General features: G+C 39.5%; 1 protein-coding gene across 1 annotated transcript in view; it reads right to left on the bottom strand.

Moving 5' to 3' along the window:
* The window catches only part of KLF7 (KLF transcription factor 7), an 83,375-nt gene that overhangs the window by 44,743 nt on the left and 17,016 nt on the right, over nucleotides 1–21,616 (bottom strand). The gene's annotated exons all lie outside the window — the stretch shown is intronic.

The raw sequence follows: 21,616 nt of genomic DNA on the forward strand, positions 1-21,616 counted from the left end.
CTTTGAGGCCTAAGACAAAACCCCTGTTGTTTACAGCAAGTTATTAAAAATGCAGTTGCTACACACTTTGTGGCAAGGGGCACGAATCCCATTGCAACAGTTTAGCATCTCTGACTACATGATAAAAATAAGTTCAAACAGAGCTATTTAGACATGTTAAAGATAAGGACCCAATATATTTCAACATAAAATTTTCACCGAGTAAAGAAACAGAGAACTAAAAAGTTTAGTTTCAACAAATCTTCATCCATGGTGCTCATAAGTCTTTGTAAAAAACTACATTGCTAATTTGCACCACCAGCTTAATGTGCTCTGTCTTCTGGGCTCCAACAAAGAAACACTGATGGCAAACTTAAAATGAGAGTAGCTCCAAATTTACTGCCCCCGTAAAGCTTCTTATGTTTTCAACCAATGTTCTGAATCTAGGCTTTTATTTTGTTAAAAATATATTTTAATGACATACCTAGTGTTGTATCTGTCAAGAATTTTATTTTGGTGACATTTCAAAGATCAGTATTTAATCAGCTTTCTGGTAAAACTCTGCATTACTGAATAAGAAAACCAGATTTTTAACTATGAATCAGCTTTGGCCTCAGTGTTGTTGTTTAATGGTATGAATTAATGAATGGTTCCAATCTTCATTCAACACTCACATCACAAGTGTTCATTCAACTACTGTGCTCACAGCAAAGTGTGAGGCTTTGTATGTGCTAGAAGACATAGTAATAGATCCATGTGATGTGGGTGCAGAATAAACAATCACAAGTTAAAAATGACATGAATTTACAAAGCAATGTGATACCAAATAAATAAAATAATATTAAGTGTGTTGATAAGTGTTTAGGGGATGAGTGGACAATGAATTCCACACTCTACAATATGGAGGTATTAATCAAGGAAAGCTTACTGGAAAAGTTTTAATTCTGTTTTACTTATTGATTAAAAAATAGCTCTGCTCAGTAGCCTCCCACCACTTTATATTAGAAACTCATACTACCACCTTCTCAAATCTAGAAATTTGCATTACCCTTACTGCCCCTTTTCTGAATTCCGCACCTCAAAAATTTCCCCTTCCTTTTTCCATCTCATTGCTAAAAATTATCATTTACTTCTCTCCAATACTGAAACCTTCAGTCTTAACTCCAGTCAATTCACTTCTGAATTATAAGGTCCTACTCCTGAAACCCTTTAAACCTCCCCTTCCCCTTTTAAATCATTGCCTACCAAGCATAGTGCCTGGAACCCAACAGTTATATAATGTCCGTCAAAGATAAAATCCACTTTATACTATTACTCTGATCATTCCACCTCCTCCACTCTTCAAAAGCTTCTTCTGACACCCTACATTTGGCACCTAGCCAAACTTCCAAAAAATTGGGGGCATATTTTATATGCCCTATAAAGTAGTTTCCCTACTCCCCTCCTGGGAGAGTGCATTTGCCACCAAAATCTGTCTGCTTATGTTGACTCTACAGTGCCTTCAGGGAGTTGCTTTTATATTATGCTCATTATTTTGTAGTTACTTTCAGTGAGGGAATCCATCATCACTGGGAGCAAAAGTAAAAATTGTGTTGCTTAATTTTCAGACATTTTGGGATTTTCCAGATATCCTTCTATTATTGTTTCCTAGTTTGATTTCTTTGTGGTCAAATAATATACTTTATCAGACTTCACTCCTTTTGAACGTATTGAGGTTTATGTGACGGCTTCGGGTATGGTCCATCTTGCTGAGGCTGGCAAACTTAGAAACGACCACTAACACGTCTTTGGAAACACAACTGTAATGCTTCTTGAGCTTTGCCCAAGGAGAAGAACCAGATCTTTGAGACACAGACAGGATCCAGGTAAAAATCAGTTGACTCATGGGTTATAAGATGTCCTGTAGGTCCCTGTCTCCTACACAATGATGATTTCACACATAGTCACCAAGGTCTATGGATAGAGCTTTTATATGCCCTGTCCTCTTTCATACTTTCCAGCTCAGATATTTGAAAGTCACTAAGAAATTGTGATTGTCAGGGAGGTTCTCATCCCTTCATATTCAGAGTCCTAAGAAGCAGAGATATTCTAAACACATTTACACACTCTACTGGGAGGATTAAAAAATTACCCACCCAGTATGCCCTGGTTTGAATCCCAGGAGCACATAAGTTGTGTCTGTTTTTTCATACTTATGATCAAAGATGGAGAGACCTTGATCACTAAAATGTGGGGAAACCTGGACTGCTTCCTGACACAGGGCATTCTTATTCTGTCTGAGAATTAGAGAAGCGTGAGTACCTATCAGGATGTGCTAGGTAGCCCTGTGAAATCATTATGGAATGGCTTTGTCTAGAGAAATCCATTTCTTACAATATCTCCAGGAGATGAACATTAGACAGAGGAGAAGAATTTGTCAATTGGAAACTGGGGTGGGGGATTTAAAGAGTTTCTTGCCAAGAGTGTGGAGACTAAAATATTAAAGATGAGGAACATCTTAATATTAGATTTTCCCAAGCCAAAAAGAAAGTTTATCTCCAATGTTATTTGTAAATGATTATGAGAACTTTCTTAAGAAATGCCCATGATATTTAATTGAAATTTGAGGTGTCTGTATTTCTTCATGCACTTTAATACACACACAGAGGTATATATAGAAATAAATGTGTATTTCCATGTGTGAGTATACATATATATCTTTCCTAACTCCATCCACTGAAATAGCCTATAAGCAAAGACACCTCTTTAGCAGTGAGCACACTTAGCAGAGATCTTGGTTTCTAAATATCATTATCCAATAAAGGAAATCAGGGCTCCTTGAAGAAATAGTTATTTAAAGGGTTGGGGCAAAGAAAATAAGAGATGAGCCTAGAATATCTTGTGGTTTTAGAAGGTAAAGAAGTGCTCATAAAATTATGAGGGTATGTTGAAGGACTCAGGAGCCAAATAAAAGAAGTTCTCAATTGCCAAATCTGGACAATTTGAGCAACAAAAATGAATAATTATAATAATGGATTATAATCCACAGAACAAAATAATAAATATCTGTGAATTCATACTGATACAAATAAATGATTGAATAAATAAACAAATAGAGGGCAAGAGCCAGCTCCTCCTTACAGTAAAATTACAATTAACAAACACAGAAGAAATGATGGAAATAGAAAATCACCATCAGGCAAACAACCAAGAGGTAATGACTGCAAGTAAGAAGTAAATACTGAAATTAGTAGATGAAAGTATGATGAGAAACAGGACATCTGCTTAGTCTCAAAGCATCCCCGCAATAAGATATTTGTTAATTACAAGGACAAAAATAATAAACTTACATTGGAGAAAGCTGGCAGATACCACCTTAATCAAGTAACCAAAGGTAGAATCACCAGTAACAAGTCCGATTGATAACATGCATGCCTGATATGATATGCTGACAGGTGTATGACATTATTCTGTGATATTCTTGCCAAAAAATAATTTCCTGGTTCTGATAATTGTACTATGGCTAGGGAATATAGGAGAAGATATGCAAAATGTATATGGGAACAACATGTACTGTTTCTGCAACCTTTCTGTAAATCTAAAATAATTTCAAAAAAGAAAGAAATAAAGAGAGAGAGAGAAAAAAACAGAACTGTGAGCAAACCAGGAATGTCTCTAGATTGTAAACTTGAATATAGAGTACAAATATGTGTCTGTCTACCAGAACCAAAGATTTCCTCTGTTCCAATGACACTCTAGCCAGCAAACTCCAAATCTGAGTCAGCAGATGTCAGTTTAATGACAAATTACATCTGGCTGATCTCTCAGCTTAAAGATATGAGGCTCCCCTCAACCTGACCTAACAACTTAAGCCTTAAGCCATTGCATCAACCCCCACCCCCTAAAAAATCCATTACAGTCAGCAATGGGAAGGAAATGTTCCCCAGTGCAAAGTGTTTTCCTTATATATTTATGAGTCACAAATGAGCTTTGTGAAGACTCTGATACCCCACCTTTGAAATGCATGGCTTCTTCTTTTCCTAGTTTCCTAATAAATATCACATGAAACAGTTGTGAAATGATCACCCTGAAACGTTTTTCAATATTCTGTTCATGCTTTCATAGCTTTGTTACTTGTTGAAACATGCATATTAAAAGTAATAATCCAAGACCTAGTTAAAAAAAAAAGAAAAGATTTCAAACCTATGAGGGTCATACCTACTACTTCTATGATAGGTATGATACATTCCAGAGACAGAATTTGAAAGAGAACAGGATAACTCAAGTCTTGCAGTACATATTAAGTGTACCAAATGCTCCCAGTTGCTGGCAAGAAGTAGTTACTTTCACAGGCTCAAGAAAAAAGTATAAGACATTTGGTCATACCATGGGCATGATGCCAAGGTTACCAAAGAGCTTTTGTTCAACTTGCCCTTATCTCATCATAAATTACATGAAACTTGCCAGTCAGGATTGCAAACATCTCCTGTCACTTGTACCATTTCTCCTAAAACCCTTCCCTAAAGGGATCCCTTCACCTACTTTTTCTCTTTACTTTCCCTTATGCTCATATGCTTGAAACAGTAGTTCACCTTCCCTCCCACTAATCATTCTTCCATTCAAAGTCCAACATAAAGTCTATCTCCTTCAGGTAGCCTAGGCAAGAAAAAATAAAGAGAATATGCTGACTGCCAAGTGTTGAAAGACACCCTTCCTCAACCCTGGACAATTAAACAGTATCTTTGAAATGACTCTCCAAAAGAGTCCACAGATTGGTGGGATGTCTGGTTTATTAAATTATGATCTTAAAAGCAATGGTCATATTCCTTTTACCATACGGGTTATCAAACAGTAAAGATAACCATTTGGAGCTAAACTTCGACCTCTGTTATCTCACATGGCAGAGATGTCTAGGTGAGTATGAAATGATGGAGAGTTGTAAGAGCTAGGACTTTCTGGAAAAGTGAACTAGAATCACCTCACAGTCTCCACTCATTTCCACCACTATAACTACATCCAGGTGTAGTTGGGGTAGACTCTAGTCCAGGCTCCACAAAGTCATCTCTTTTCAAAGTGTTTAGAACATAAAAAGTTCTAGTTTTTATTTCTCTATCTTTTAATTTGAACAAGGCATAGCCATTCGTGCAATATTTTTGCCACGACTCAATAACTGTGTCCTTATGAGTAATTACTCGTAGTCTTTGGATCCATGTATACTCAGGATGGTAAGTAAAATAAATAAACAAAAGAAGCTGCATTTTGCTAAAGATTTTTTTTTGGAATAATAGAGTCAATGAAATAAAAGCCATCTACTACCACCTGTGTTTCTAATCAATTATCAGTCAAATGTGGTCCCTTTAGCAAGCTTCCCTTAATCCCAATCATTCCACTGCTATTACCTAAAAGGACCAACAGTTAAAAGCACAAAGAGATAAAACAAATTAGGGAAAGAACATAGATGCAAAAACATGGGGAAGTGCAGATTTCCACTTTGCGGAAACTTGCAAAGTCATGCTTCCTCTGAGATCAAACCTTGATCTGACAATGATGATGATGATGATGATGATGATGATGATGATGATGATGATGATAATAATGATGTTGGTGATGTTGGTGATGATGGTGACGATGATGATGCTTCCAGAGAGGAAGGGGTGAACTCTGGTTCCCAAAAAGAATGTTCACCCAGGTAATTGCATGCACTGCTGAACTGCACTTGGCTACCCATGGGACCCCCTTCTGACATTTATTATGAGTGGTTTTGTCACTGCTTTAACTGTGGTGCCACAGTCCCCAAAGATTCTGAAGTATAGAAAGAGGAAAACGAATCCCACACCTTTCTCCTGGGAGGGTCCCAAAGCTCAATTACTTTTCGTGCTTTGAAATCTTCACACATATCCCAGAATAGAAATTCAGAATGACACAAAATAAGCTACTGATAGGACGGATAGTTGGGCTTCTTTTTTCAAGCCATCTTCTAAAATACTCATTTTTTTTTTAACTTATGTTCACACTTCACACTTTTTTTGAAAAAAAGACTGATTTCTCTGACTCCTGAAACCAACTTTAAAACTGCAGGATTGCAAAGATTAATATTCGTGGCAAATTTGTGACTATCCACTTTCAAAGAATGATATGATGTAATAATTCTGACACATTTCTAGTCTTTTAAAATGAAGTCAGAGTTGAAAGACAGGAAGGAAAGTGGGAAGCAGGGCCAGAGGGATCTGGTACCATTTTTCTCAGGGTTGGAGGAGGGGAAAGAAGCACCATGATTAAAAACTCAGGAAGCCCATGAGAGAACCTCTGATGCTGAGCACTTAACTCTGTTGCCTGCCTTTCTGGGTTTCAGCATTTTAAAACTGGTTTGAGAAAGAGAATGGCAACACTGAACCTACCTCATGACAGAAAGTATTCATGAGCCAGTGACAAGAACCTTGTCACTATAACCGTGTAAGACCTAGAAAGTAATTCCTAAAAAGATGGTAAGCAAATGCCCAAAGAAATGCTCACTTTTTTCTCAACTTTCATTAACATAAAATGTTAGAGTAGAAGTAGGAGAGAATGAATATTGTCTAGAAAATGTGAGCAAGCTAGTACACAGTATAAGTAAAAATCTCTTACTGCATTTTTTAACTATTAGGTTAAAAAACAAAACAAAACAAAAAAAACCCACATCAATAGCACACCTCAGAGGTACAATAGTATTACACATTACCGTCAGAATTGCTGAACTCCACAAAATAACCATGGTACTACAACCAATGTAAAATAACATTCCCTTCGACTCTTTCACACATAAAACTGGTTGCTGAAGCTGAAACCAAATTAAATATTTCCCTCTAGTAATTTGTAAATTCTGAGAGAAAATGCTGTGAAAATTAATTTCACTCTAAACATGAAAGTTGGGAAATTTTTATCAAAACTTCTTCAGTGTTTCTCTTCTCCAAACTATTTTCAACATACAAAGAAAATATTTATTTGTACATTTCTCCTTGGGGAAGCAGGGAAGGAAGGAGACAAGATTAAAAGGCCTGGGGAGAGGGCAACGTCTTTGAAATTACTTTTCCCAGGCACATGATGCAAAGCAGCCTCAATTACCTCTTTCATCTTCCAAGGATTCCTTAGTCTCAGTGCATAAAAGAAATTCCCAAATAACTAAATTCTAAACTAAATGTTAAAGCAAACTTTAAAGTCACGCAAGCTGGGAAGAGCTGGGAGTTGTGGCCCAGGTCTCACACTCCTCAAAGGACGGCATTGAGGTTCCTCACGTCTCCAACGACTTGGAAATGCATTTTCTTCATGCATAATGTCTGTGATGCTCAAATTTAACGGTGTCCACGAGGGATAAGGTGGCCCATGCACAGACGGGCCTTCCTAACTTGGCTTAGTGTTGTTTTTCCAGATGTGACTTTTCAGAACATGCCAATCTGAAGTCTACTGGTCTGGCCTCTACCCACAATTGCAGCTAGCCCTTAAGAAGAGTTGCTCACTATTACTTACTGGACCATTACTAAACTCCAACTTCTGAGTGGTCAAGAGACACTACTGTGCATACGTAGCTAGATTATATAAGGTGCTCAGGTCTGTTGCCCTCTAATCTCCCAACCAAGCCACTGTCTGGGTTGACACACAGCGGTGGAAATTCCCTTTGTTACTTTGTAGCTTGAATGTAAGTTTCATTAGATGTCCCTGCTTCAGTCATTACACTTCCACCTACAACATGAAATTCATGCCTTAAGAGTCAATGAAAAATAATCTGACACATTCTACTAGTAAGAGCAAAGGGCTAGATCTGGACTGAAAGTGAGATTTAAGAAAGAAAAAATGCAGAAGAGACACTCCTGAAGGAAAAACCCATCATGGCCCCTGACAATGCCAGCCAGTCCCTGCTCCTCAAGAGAGCCCAAGGACTTGGGAGGAAGCCTCCCTACTGAAGCCTGATGGTTTCTCAAGAACAACAATGGCCTTGACGGTTTTTTAGCTTCACCATTAATTTTCCATAAAGAGCAGTTTTCTTGACGAGCACTTGTGTCAGGCAGGGCCTGATGCTTCAGAAACCTGTAATTATTCCTGGCTCCCCACCCCCCACAGCCTCTGCACCTGTGTCAGTTCAAGGCACCAGCTGGCCATGTCTTGCCTCCTGCCTCCTAAAGGGGGGCAGGGGGAGAGTCATTGAAAACCCAAACTCATATTACTCGCCTCCTCTTCCAGAATACAAAAACAAAACAAAAATTTTAAACTCACCAATCACATTCGTCCCCTCAACGGGTCTTGCCAAAGGAAACAAATAAACATTAATTGGCTAGAGAGTCCTCATTCAAACTAAAATTACTGAAAAACACAGTGAGAGGGAAAGGACTGACAAGGGGTTATTAATCCTGTTTTACAGCCCGCTCTTAAGAACCCCCACCCGCTCTCGCTAACTTTGTACACACTCACCCACCCTCCTCCAACTCCCTGGGCCCCTTCACACTCAGTGGCCGAGATGGGAACATGCCGAACCAATGACATCACCTCCCCTTCCTCTCCCCAATCACTTGCACAGGCTGACTCAGGCTACTGGGGTTTTGTTGTTTTTTAAAAGCAAACTCATTTCATTGACTCCCTCCTGGAACAGAGTTATATTTTTCTCAGTCGGGTTAATTACATATACCCTTCCTCTACCCCCCATTAAAAAATACATACATATACGATTACTGCTTTTATCCAAAGCACTTGCCCACGTGTACAATGTTCTCTCTCTCTCTCTCTCCCACTCCCTCTCCCCACTCAGAGCCTTGAATTTTCCAAGAACAACAGGTTCAAAGCCCATGGGGACTCCCAGTGGCAGATGCAATTTAGTGGCTGGTGATCACAGAGGATACTTTCAAAACTGGGAGCTTTCAGAAACTTCCACTGTGGAATGTTAAAGATAATGTGGGGGCACTAAGAGGAATGTTTGTTCTGTTCCTCAGATCACGTAAAATGGCAGCCAAAAACAACACAGCCAAGCCCCAAGCAGCTTCTTCTGGCACGATGGCTGTACTTTCACTTAATTTCAGGTACCTGGAATCGACTTCCCAAAATATTTCAGGTGGCTTCATGGATCTGTCTTAGTGCCACTGACTCCAGTTAAGGAAATAGACTGGCCCTGTGTACACTGACAGCCAGAAGAGAGGGGGACTAACAGCACTGTTCCAGGGGCCAGATGGCCTGGGTCTGAAACCAGGTTACACTACTTACTATACTAGATCAATCACTCTGGGGGAAGTACTTTACCCCTCTGTGCCTCAGTTTCCTCATCTGTAAAATGGGGTAATAGTACCTACCACACAGGAGTGTTATGAGAGTCCAATCAATTGATACATGTCAAAAGAGGGCCTGGCACACATGCCATGCAGGTTGCAGCAATTACACACTGCTGTTTTATTCATTCCACTTCCAAAAAGACAATAAAGAAATGTACTAAGGGCATGGAAATGGAAATAAAAAAATACCAAAAAATTATCAAGGTAAAGTAAACCTTTTGGATATAAAAGTTTAAGTAACCAGGAGACTCTGAGTCGGGAAGATCAGCCCTGACTAACTAGCTGAGTGACTTCAACCTCACCGGGCTCGGTTTTCTCATCTACAGGAGAATGGCTGGACTTCTAAGGGGCCTCCTAGTCTGGAATTTTATGATGCCATGAAAAGTTATAGACGGGTAAAGACTGAAAAGTGAGAAAGGCTCATTCGGAACAGGTTCAGAGAACTGATACAGGGTCCCACTGTCAATTGGGTAGCCCCAATGGACAAAGTCTGGAAAACTTGGAAGAAGGTGGTCTTTGGACCCTCCTCTACACAGGGTTCTCAAGCCTTATAATAGAAGCCCTAAGACACTCAATAATCCAAGTTTGCAGGATGCTAAGAAACATTAATATCCTGCCTCACCGGCATCTAGAATGTAAACTTCACTAGAATGTAGGCTCCTCAAAGATACTGGGACCTTGCCTGACTTGTAGCCTGCCTCAAGCATTTGTCAAATAGATGGATGGATGGATGGATGGATGGATGGAGCAACTCTCAAACAAACAATTCAATTGAAAAGTCAGCAATCATCACAATCCTGGGTAGACAGGGGTCTAAGAGTATACACAGTAAAAGCCAAAAATTCATCCTTCCTCACCAAAAGAACATCAGAAACAATGTGTATGTATATATCATAAATATGTTTTATAGGATACATCAGTATTTTAAGATTCTATGGGTTTTATTTGGTTGTCTCTTCAGTGTTTTTCATTTGAAAAACATTTTTAAAGCACTCTCTAGGAGAGATCCAGCATTCTAAACTGAGAGGCAAATTTATGCTCATGCACCTGTGTGTGAAGTGAAAGCCATTTCCTTGCCCCAGAGAATGTCCCTCTCCCTGTGCCACTTCCTCTTTTCTCCTCTGGCCTCAAGAAGCCACCAGGAAGAGAGGCAATAAAGACAAATAGGCAACATGCTATTTCACTTCTCACTTATTAGTGAAAAGATCCCTGGCCTGGGAATCAGATCTAATGCCTCCTTTTCCCACACCGCCCCTCCCTTTCCAGTAAGCTATTGAACCTGCACAGGGAGTCACTTCCTTATCTGTAAAATGAGTGAACCACACTCTCAAAGATCCCTTCAAGCCCCAACTTCTTGCTGATAAATCTTTCAATGGCCTGCCACCACTCTTACCGTGGCAAACAAGACCCTGCATGATCTGATCTCACTTTCCTCCACTCTTCCCCTCCCATCACCACACTCCTCACACAAATACACCAACTTACACCTCTCTCAGAGCCTGAGTACCTGCCATCTGCATCCCAGAATACAGACTCCCCGGATCACTGCAAACCTGCTTCCTATTAATCTAATATGTTTCAGCTTCATCGTCACCTACTCAGATCTGCCTAGATAAACTAGCCCAAACATCCCATTTATTCTTCATCACGTTACCTCATTTTATTTGCTTCTTAGTACTTACCAAGTTCTGGAAAGATCTAAAATATTTGTTTGCATATTTATTATTTATCTTTCCCTATTAGAATGGAAGTTACAGAAGGACAGGGACTTAGTGTTATATACCAATGAATCTCATGTCCAGCGCCATGCCTGAAAAAGATATCCAAAACATACTAGTTGAATAAATAAATAAATCAGTGAAGCCATTAATCGATCCTGGAATTCCAGAGAACACTTCAGCTAGTCTCTCCAGCCAGGAAATCTATTCTAAAATGCCCACCTTATTAGGTGAAAGCCTCCTCAGTTCGTTTTAGCACTGAGAAGAAACTCGTTGATTCACACTTAGGGGTAACATGGAGCCTCTTTTCCAGACAAAGAGGTCAGCCTCTGGTGCTCACACCTGCCCATTTCCAGTAGACGCAAAGAAAGCATTTCCTCTCAGCGGTCCGTATTGCATCATGTGCTCTGAGTGTCGGTAAGATGAACAAAAGCCATCCCTCTCTTCACCTCCAAGATAGGTGCTTATTATTAACTGGTGTCCTCAGGGAATAGATTAAAGAAGAGGCTCACCCCACTTTGTACAATTTATTCCCATTTCTATCACTTAAAAGGATCTCCCTGAAAAAGGCAGCTCTAGCCACTGGTCTCCAAAGCACTTGAGGGCCACAGCAATTTGGTCCCCAACATTAGCATCCCCACATGCATCAGTCCTTAAGGGAAAGGTCCTTAAATGAAAAGGTCCATCCAAATCTAACAGTCTTCAAGGACTTGTGCTTTCTGTCATACCCACACTGCACTTACACAGGTGAGGTCCTTTGAAATTCCTGTTTGGGCCCATTCTGGTGTCTCTCCTATAAATTCCTAAACACAGAAGCATTTCCTTCCTCTCCATTCCCTTTAAGAATTTTACATGAAAAGGTATCTCTACTGAGAGGTGCTATTTATTTCAGTATCATTATTTCATAGATACAGAACCCTCAAACACTGAACCTGGAAGTGAGCCAAAATCCAATTAAGAGAGTATGGCATTTGAACTAGGTAAGAGCTGAGGGTGGAAATACTGAATATAAGATGTACAGGGTTCCTAAGAGAGACTGTGTCTGTGTGCCCACATGCGTGTGCGCTCGTTTACCACTGACAATGAAACGTAGATTCTTTTTAATGTATTTCAGATGCCATTCTCTAAACCTACCATCATTCCCACAGTCACAAAGCTATTCCCTTTCTTATTCATTACGTTAGGCAATAGGAATCTTTCACACGCTGGCTGGGAAAAGATGAGGGAGAAAGGAAGAGATGGTTCCCCACCAGGTAAAGAAAAGTAAAATTGTGCTTGGCCCATTTCTGAACCACATTACAGGGTTGCAGATTTCAAATCAACAATTCAACCCAACTGGACAGGGGAGAATCAAGTGCTAAGACCCTGAAGTATGGACTCCAGTAGCTCTGGTCACTCACTTAACCTTAGGTGGCTCGACTCGACTGATATCAGAAAGCATGCGCTTTCAGGCACAACAGACTCTCATTGAAGAAGAGACACTAATTTGAATCATCACTGCCATCCCCTTCTCCCCTTTGTTCCTGTCTGAACCAATTTCCATATAGTTTCAAAGAAATCATCAGCCCATGCAAAGGGGAAATCCCAATGGAACAAGAACTACATTAGCAGCATACGGGGGAAAATCTAATTTCCAATCCAGTCACTTTGTTGTTTCAACCTCCGAGTAAGGTTGCTACATATGCACAACACAAATTAAGTTTTGAAACACCACCGTGATCTAAAATTAATAAAATACTCTCATGGGGAAAAGGTGGTTCTTGGTACAAATCTCATACAATGGAGATCAACTCCGCAAGAGCTTGTGGGTGGTCTGGGTCTTTGAGGTCTCAATCATCTCAGCCAACAAAATATATAAGAACAGCATATATTCATTGAAACCACTGCATTTGCTACATATAGTTAATGGTGAATTAATTACGAATCTAAAGCAGTACCCACACTAAGAATTCTTAAATTACCTTGTGACAGACCTCATGGAAATGTATTTTAATGGTCCAAATTAAGGATATCTTTTTTGGCATGACAAGATATGCCAATGCAATTTCCTAGTGCCCTGCTTACTGAAATAAAACTCATGGCAAGACACCAGTGTGACTACATCATTAATTAACCTGAACCACATACCGGAACATTGCTACTAATAAAACTCCTCTATAAAGAACACATGTTTTCTCTACTGAGAATCCTGGAATGTGGGCCTCCGCTGAGCCACTGCCTTAATTAAGGAGATATTTTGATGTTTGTGTCTATGTCTGTGATTGCCATAAAACTTGGTCATACTTGGCTTGATTTTCAATAGATGGAGTTCCTCCTTGCATGTGCTTTTTTGGAAAAAGAAAAAGAAAATGACATCCATACTATCAGGATTTGCTAACGACTATGTGAATGAAAGGATCACTTTTGCTAAGGTAGGAGATGCCTCATTTGCACTGTTCTTAAAAGCACACTCTGAGCTTTCAACCCATGATTTACTGAATCAGAGATCTATAGAAACCTTCCATTTTCTCTAGAAAACAGGCTGACAGAAACAAAAACAAAGTAATAACTATAACACCCAGGTGAAACTGGGACTTTTCCACTCCATTCCATATGAAATGATTTAAACTTTTATTCTCTTTTACAGAGAATTATTTTGTGAAAAGCATCTGAAAATGCTTATCCATATTTACCATGTAACCTTGTAAGCTTGGAGTTTCCCTGTGAGACCACATAGGCAGCAAGGACTAAAATACCCATCCAATTTATGGGGAACCCAACCTAGTAAAGAAAATTGGGTTTTCCATTGCTCTGTAGCCATACCACCAATAAGATCAGAAACAGAAGCAAAAGTTTCTTGGCTACTAACAATTAGGCTTTCTCTGGTCCAACCCTAAATCTCCCACCAAAGATCTCAAAACATTCTACAAATTCAACAAACCATCATCCCCTAGTAATCTTGGAGGAATAAGGATTCCTAATAAAGATTCAGGATCTTTCCAAGTTGGAAACAACACTAGATTTCAAGCTTCATTTCATAAGCTTTTCAATTATATTTCTCTATGTAATTTTTCCTGGTAAGACTGGGGCAAATGGTCTTGGTTTTGACAAGTTTCTGAGTTTTCTCTGGTCATTCCACACATTGGCAGAATTGTTAAAAGTAAATGGGATTTTAGCCATTCCAACCTGTCAACATCACGGTAATAATTGAGATGAAAAGAGATGGAACTAGTATTTTTAAGATCTGAACTGAAAAAACTTAAAGTTTACTGAGACCTTATTTTATTTGATTAATACCAAATACACAGAAACTAAAATTTATATACTTTTTCAAAAGGGGGATTTTAACCTGCTATCCAACATTTTAAAAAACATTTCCTAATTTTAATAAATATAAAAATACAAATCTGACTAAACAAGATTCAACATTTTTTCCCTTCAAAATAGTGATTCTTGGCTCATTTTCAACAACGGTATTATCAATCCCCATCCCTTTTGCTCAAGATTCAAATAGAAAACGCAGCTAGAAAAAAAGACATGCAAGAAATAGAAGCAGCAAGAGAAGGACAAATAGAAGCAATGGAAAACAGATGAACAGCAAGCACCTCCTTGCTGTATAAAAATCCTGGATACCAATAGCTGTCTCTTACCAGTAACACACCTCTAACCAAGAGGACCCATCAAACTCGGGGAAGCAGATGAACTCAAGGGCAAAATTCACACTTGGATCTGTTCCCTACATGGAACCTAAACATTAAATTTAAAGTGGTTTTATCTATAATCACCTGGTAGTAACAACTAAAAAGAAGGATAGCCAGTGGATGAAGAAGATTATTGTGACTCAGAAATGTATGGTGGTGGAAGATCATCTTTGTTAAAAATTAGGTAATTTATTGTCTTATTGGGAAGGGGTGCCTAATTAGTTTTGGATATCAAAATTGTTCAACTTTGGGACTTTTAAAGTATTATGTAAAATCAGAGGCAATGCAGGGTAACAGAGAGAATACATATCAAAGTCAGGAAGACTTTCACAAGCTCCTCCTATATAACTAGCCATGTGCCCATCCTTAAGTCACCTCCTCTTTGCTCCTTGGTTTCTTTACCAAAAAACCAAAGGTATTAATAAAATGGACAAGATACAGAAAATCCCTTCCATTGCTACAAAAATTCTCTGCCTGTGAATATAATAAATTTCTCATGACCAAATCTTATTTGTCTAAGGTAAGCAAGGTATGAGGAAGACAGAGTTTACCACTCTGATCCCTCTGCTTATAGGAGTGCCATGTCTTCATGTATCTTAATTTCAGACTCTAGACTTCAGTTCTGCTCAGTCTCCTAGACGAAGTCCCATGATGCAAGGCCACACAATAGGACAACTGGGGCGCTAGAGTAGGTAGATATTATTTCTAAGGATTCTTTTCTCTAGAAGTTAAAGCCCTTCCTGATAAATTAGGGATTTACGAACTCAAATTCATACCAGGGGCCAGTAGGATAATATACATTAATAAAACAGTCAAGGAATATGACAGTAGGGCGAGATGGGGACTGTGTTAAACTGGAAAGCAGAGAGCATCTAAAAGGGGAAGTTGCTACACAGCTCCAGCTCACTTATATCACGTGGGAAATGGCATCCCAGTGTTGGCAAATCTTTTTAAAAGAAACCAAAAATCCAGAGGGTTTATGTGAAATCTCCTGAATTTTTAAAATATTGGTAACTTATATTAAAAAGTTAGAATGTGTGAGTATACAAAGGGCCCACAGCTGCCAATTTGAGACTTCTGTTCCAAATAAAAGGAGAGGAAAAAGAAAAAACAGGCATATTTGGGCAGTTGCTTCCTCCCTGTGGACCCAAATTATGGTATGTGATAACTGTCTCTCAGGGTAGCTACCAGCTACCTTCCTACCTTAAGCCTATTCTCACAGAGTTTTTCCTAAGAAAGCCCTTATTTGAGGAGAGACCCACCTGGAGGAAATAATGATGAGCAACAACACTTTCACTAGTCCTCTGCTCAGCTACTCTTGCTCAGCAGTGCTCAGCTTGAATCCCTGCTGCCAAGAAAAATCTCATCACAAAAATAAGAGATCTGCAGAGATGGTACCACGAGATGTCAAACATAAGGAGGCAAGAGTCCTGACAAATCCACAAGAGCCTTGAGATCTGCACCAGACTTTAAACTTCTTTTGGGCTAAGCATGGTGTTTGGCATTATTAGTAACTGATGAATAAACACTTTTGAAATGATTTTTTTTTTTTAAATCTTGATTGCGGCAACTATTATTTCTCATTGCATGCTCTTCTCTGAGGTGGCTGTGTCAGGCCAAGATTGGTAGATTTGTCTAATAGAATAATGATCGCAGAGAAAGAAGTCTGTGCTAGGATAAACAGGTTACACCTGTTTGAACTCTGTTGGCCTTTCATGGGCAGGGATTGTTATTCTGTACTTTTTAAAAAGTAATTCAACAATTATTTACTGTGCTTCTACTTTATATCAGACAATGTGCTAGAGCCTTCAGGGGATCATTGGACTCACTGCCTACAACGTGCTCATGGTATAGTCGGGACAGAGAGATAGAAATATATACAGTTAGAGATAACATGGCATATGCGACTAATAACGAGGGTGAATAAACTGCTATGGCAACACACAGAAGGAACCAATTCACTCTTCCTGGAGAGGTCAAAGAAGACTGTGTAAAGAAGTCACATTTCAGCTAGACCTAGACAAATGAGTATTTGCCAACTGCAGAAAGGAAGCAATGACATTCTAGAAAGAGCACATAACATAAGGAAGGGTGCAGAGGCATGAAAGCCCCACGGTGTGTCTGGAAAAGGATAAGCAGTCTAGGGGTTCTGATGCAATGGCGACATGCTATGGAACAGCAAGAAAGGCATCTCCAGAAATGCCAAATATTCTTGGCTGACAATTATGTTGATGATGGTTTGCTCTAGACTCAGCTTTCAGTGAGTGTACTTACTAAAAGGCAATGGCCATTTCTCCAGATCCCCGGTGATAATTAGGGAAAGATGAAAGAGCTCAAAAGAAACTAGTGAGGCCTAGTAGTCATATTAACATTGCCAAGTTATATTCCTGAACCTAAATGTTAAAAAAAAAAAAAAATCATCTGAGGCATTTTCTTTTTCAGATTTATACACACAATTGAAAGCACACACATAAATCATGAAATGAAAACAGCAAAAAAAAGAGAGATAAATATTACCAAAAAAAAAAAAAAACCAGCTACTGAATCAAGCACAGAATTCAGCTCAGTCCTGAGTTGCCTGGTAGCTGATATAAAAAGTTCAACAATGAGTTAAGAGATTCTCATCATCAAATAAAAGAAACGTCCATTCCTCAGAGATCAATTGATTTGTGCACATAAGGTTTAAAGTAAAAGGAGAAGGAGGATAAGAAAACATGGAAGAGAAGAACAAAAGAAAGCAATGAGATTATGAAAAACAAATCTCTCCCCTTTAAAAAAAAAAAAAAAGTTTGAAATCCCCTGATTAGAAAACCCTTCAAATGTTTTATTGGTGAAGGGACTGAAGGTTCAGGGCCTGGGTATGTTTTTCTTCTTGGTAGCCTCTCTCTGTTGATGTTTTTCTGGCTTTCTAAGCAAAGAGGAAACCTCACCCATTCCTGTAGACTTGCATTTATGACCACATTCTCCTGGCCAATAACCCTTGCGGCTCCTTGAGGCACTTCTCAAGGGTGGCGTGTCAAGCAACTGGACCAAGTTATGGAGCTGCTGCTGCTGCTGCTGCTGCTGCTGCTGCTGCTGCTACCGCTCAGGTTCAACGCTGGTGAGTGCAGTGAGGACTCCAGGGCAAGGCTCACTCATTAAGGACAAAATGTGCAGGCACATTTGACCTTTGGAAATCCAGCCCGGGTCTGAAGCTTCCAGATTCAAAACAAAAGCTCCAGGGCTGGAAAGAGTTGGAGAAAGCTCACTGCGAGCTTTGGGCCCATCCCCCAGGCAGTCCCCCGTGACTGAGAGGCTCACAAAATCAATAGAGCAGCATTATTAACTCTGCAATATCATAAGAGAGGGCTTAGCTCTCTGCCTTCGTACAGAGAAAAGACGGGGGAGGGGCAGGCTGGCTCCAAGGGGAAGGAGGCTTCATTAAAGTCTTAACTCTAGGGAGGCAACTGCTGTGTAAGCTCAGCACATGAACCCCGTGTTGATATGCTCCCATAAAAATCCTGTCCCTGACCTAGGAATTATCACCATGGAAAAAAGTATGGCTAGACCAAGCAACGTCTGGATGGCGAAGAGCTGCTGTTAGGCATAGACTGCATGACTGCAAGCAAGTAGAGCCATGCCAGGGGCTAGCCTAAGGCAAAGTTTAAAATGTATCATATAAATGTGACACTCCTTCATCAGCAGACACAATTTTAAAGGATCCCCTTGTCACTAATTTTTGCTCTGTTTTCTTGGGTCACCTACAAGTACCGGAATAAGCATTTTCAAATTTTTTCACCAGAACAAAATACAGAACTATTGTTATACCTATATGGAAATAAAACCACCAGCCCTATTTATGAGTTCCTTCTGATCTGCCTAGACTCCCACCTGGCTGGATCACTGTTTCCCTCTCATAGTTCCTATGACCCAATCCAACTGCATCTATTACCAACTCAGTATCATCAACAAATGTCATGAACGCCCAATGTCCAATGAACAGGGTTTGCTTAATCTTTCCCTTCACTTGAAGATATGCATTGGTCTCTCTGTTATCCTGCCACTATTCCTCGGTAGTGCTGACAACTGTCACTGCAAGGCTGCAAATTTGCTGACATTAAGGGTAAACGAAGAAAGTTTTCAGATTCATTTTAGTCCAAAACCCTTCCTCCAATCATGCAGATCAAGTAAATGTCTTGTCTTTGTAAAATCATGGTTGTCTTCAGCCTCCAATTCTGGCATTTGATTCTAGATAGAAGGTTAAGCATCCCCTGTCGCAAATCAGACTTACATCAATTCAATACACTTGCTGTTAAAGAAGCATCACTCTTCCCAGAAAGTTTTTTTTTTCCTTTAGCCATAAATCAAGCCAGAATCGACAAATGCAGACCAATGTATTTATTGATATTATTCACATCTGTCAACAGGGGACAATGGCAATTTGCCAACCAGTACTTTGGCAGAACTTAAGGAATGGAACACTTGTCATATCTATATTAAAAAACAAATTGCCACCACTGATGACAATAAACTACCCACTGCTTTTACATATACAGAGTTTGTTAGGAAGTACTGTGCAGTAACATATCATTAAGGCTAAGTCAAAATCTCTTACCTGATATGATTTAATATGTAACACGGAAAGACCCATTAAGTTTTCCTTTACTTCCTCATTTTTTTCCCAGTGAAAGAAATAATATAAATCCACTAGGAAAGAAACTGAGATTAAAAAAGAAACTTTAAACAATACTACATCTATTTAACACTAATAGTATACCTAGAATATGCAGTGTGACAACTTTGTTGCTTTAGCAAGACGAAAACTCCAGCTAGATACACAGAAGGCAAGTTATAAAACCTGACAGCAGACTAGTAATAAACGAAATAGAGGCATCTAAAGGATGTAAATGTTCTCAAACGTCTGTTCCATTTTAGATTGCTTTTGAGAATTGACTGTAAACTTCCAGGAAAAGTTTTGAGAAGAATATTTTGGGGAAGATGAGTAGGAAAATCCCTTTACTATGTCAGATGTGACTGTGAACATCACTAAAGAAGCTTGCTATTTTTTGTTAACATATAAGTTAAAAAACAAAAACACAAAAACATAAACATAGGAAAACATAAGTGGTCCATCATTCCATCACCTGGATTGCTCTTAAAAAATCAAAAGTAATAATCACACATGAAGGTCAAAAACATTTCAACAAACAGAAAAGATATACAAAGTAAAAATTTTCCTTTCTTTCTCCCCCAGTACCCTCCTCTCCTTTTCCCCCAAACTGTCAACAAGTGCTTATATATTTTATTTAAAATGTTATATATATCAGCATATATAATAGACATTTTTATTCCTCTTTTTTTTCTCATTGACACAGAAAATCATTTGTCTTCCACACTGACAGCTGAAAGGCCCCAGGTGCAGAGAGGCCGGGACAGCGAGGCCTGGATGTCCTCTGCCCTCACTCCTCCTGCTGCCCATGGCTCTACTGACCCATGAGGGCTTCCCTCATCTTTTCTAGATGCTCCTCCTGCCATGTCCACCCCCGCCCTCACAGCGAGTGCCTCAAAATGAAATAATCTTAGAACAGCTACATAAGATGTCCCCTTTGGAGGAAGCTGGCTGAAAGGTACCTGGGCCTTTTTGTACTATTTTTGCAACTTACTGTGAGTCTATAATTATTTCAAAATAAAAAGTTTCTTAAAAATGAAGTAAGTCAGTGCTTGATGGGGAAAGCCACCATAGAGGAACCCTAACATGAGAGGAGGAGGAGTAACTAAGTCAGGATGACAAAGCTCTTTGGTAATGTAATGTGCTGAATACTAACAGTAGCCACTGGCCTGGCTGCTTCCCTGGTCTCTGCTGGCCAAGGTGGTAACATCAGTCAGTGCTTGAAATGTTTTAGGGTGTTTTGATTTTTTTTAAAGAGCACAACAATGTTTTCCAATAAAGCTAATTGTTGTGAACTTGGAATGTCACCACTTGATCTAAAGCATTTTGTGGTTGTTTTTTTTTTTTAAAGTTGAGTTTTTATCTTTTAAGAAATCAAAACTAAACTTTAAAAGTACATAAGTATTTAATTTTGCAGAGAAAGGTATGGCTCTCCAGATGGGGAGTCTGTCCAATTCATGATCTCAAGCATTTTATGACCACACTTCCCTGCAAATCACATTGGTGGCAAAAACCCAGCTGTACACTCAAGTGTTTCGTCACATTCTTGACCCCAGAATCAAATTTCTCATGTGGGAGGTGGAGCTAAAGGTATGTCTCAATAAATCCCTGAAGGGTAGGTCGACAGGTTGATTTTCCTGTCCCTCTTCACTTCTGTTTTACCCATGGAAGTCTACAGCAAGGGCAAATGGAAGCTGTGAGCTTCAGGGAGCCCACCTGACTCTACCTAGGTCTATCTAGGGAGAGAGGGCAAGAGAGGCCCTGCCAAGCCACTGGACAGTACTGCTGCCCAAGGCCACCCTAGATGCAAACTTTCATTTTGAATGGGTGTATAAAGACAGAGCTACTCAACCCAAAAAGATAGAAGGACTAAAACCCTGGTAGCCCAGTGGCCGGATCCAGTTCACAATGGTTTTTCAACACATACAATATTTTTTTATTTTGCCCATATTTAAAAAAAAAACAAAACAACAAAACAAAACAAAACAGGGGACTTGAAATCAAAATTCAGATTTCTAGCTTATCTTCATAAGCCAGATCTGGCAATAGGTTCTGCATCTCTTTAGAACAACATTTGGCTAGAGCTGAATGGCAACTGCCCCTTTAGACAGGGTCTAAACTTTCTATGTCGCCACAGTCCCCACTGCTCTCTATTGCCTTATACTTTGTCTGCCTCACTCATTGACATTAGCAGCCTGGCTGCCAGTGACCAACGTTATGGCTCCTGCTCTCTGACTTTTCCTTTGTAATGTCTGCTTTGGGGGAAGGGATCTCTTATCATCCCTCTATCCCCTACCCCATTCCCCAAATCCTGGATGCCCT

This window comes from Cynocephalus volans, chromosome 1 (assembly GCF_027409185.1).
Source record: "Cynocephalus volans isolate mCynVol1 chromosome 1, mCynVol1.pri, whole genome shotgun sequence".
NCBI lineage: Eukaryota > Metazoa > Chordata > Mammalia > Dermoptera > Cynocephalidae > Cynocephalus > Cynocephalus volans.